Source organism: Aricia agestis, chromosome 11 (genome assembly GCF_905147365.1).
Source record: "Aricia agestis chromosome 11, ilAriAges1.1, whole genome shotgun sequence".
Lineage (NCBI taxonomy): Eukaryota > Metazoa > Arthropoda > Insecta > Lepidoptera > Lycaenidae > Aricia > Aricia agestis.
Window position 1 is genome coordinate 16,458,187 of NC_056416.1, and position 1,194 is coordinate 16,459,380.

The window sequence follows — 1,194 nt, forward strand, 5'->3', positions numbered from 1 at the left end:
ACACGTAACTACGTGTACAATGTAAATATTAAACAGTAGTTCCTACTTCCTCCTAAGAGGCTAGAGAGTTAAATTATTATAATATGCTATAGATTGTAGTTTGTACAATAGGTCTTAGAGTTCCAGGCGATAATAAGAGCAAATAAGACCATAAAGCTCTTGACCTGCAATAAAATCATGTAAGCCTATCAGCGGAAAAATCAAAAGCTGTTAGAAGTGAGACTCGAGGATGCAAAAGCTGCCATATACGACAATGTCACCTCCACAATAATTGCCGGGGCGATGACAGGGCAGTATATGGCGGCATTAAGTGCCGACTGCGGATTCGTGGTTCTGGACGCGGATGAGACAAAACGCACGGGAACACTCAAATTTATCACAAAATCTGATGATTCAATAGTGGTAATAGCGTGGAATGTACCAGAATAATGCTGGAAGACAGGATACTAGAAATGGCAGAAGTCCTATCTGGGGACCCCGAATCCAGCATGAACTGGGATATATTCGCGAAACCTATCAACTACTCGTGGGTCAATGGGGTTCCTGGATGTGGGAAGACAACTTGGATCATTAATAACTTCAATGAGGTAACAGACGTTATAATAACAATGACAATCGAAGCAGCCGAGGATCTGTAGATCCTCGGCGGCTCGGCCTTTGCTTTAGCAAAGGCTATCGCTACGAACTGGCAACAAAGTTAAAGATAAAGTTCGTACCATGGCCTCTTTGCTGGTAAATGGGACAAAAGAAACCTACAAAAGGTTGATAGTTGACGAGGCCCTCATGAACCATTTCGGCTCAATCGTCATGGCGAATCAGTTAACAGGCGCCAACGATGTCATCCTCATTGGAGATATAAACCAACTCCCGTTTATAGAGCGTGAAAACCTCTTTAAACTTAATTACACTCGTCCAAACTTGGTAACCAGCATAACCCAGGAGTTGTCTTGCACACACAAGAGCTCTATGGATGTGGCATACGCCTTAAGCATGGTCTATAATAACATCTATTCATCGAAGGAAATTGTGCGGTCCCTAAAGCTAATGAAGTATACAGGAGCGAGAATACCTAAAACTGATCTAAATACCCTGTATCTTGTCCACACACAAGAGGAGAAAGCAGCCATCACTAATACAGGCTATGGACCGGGAACGGACTCTAGCGTCCTCACAATCCATGAAGCTCAGGGATTA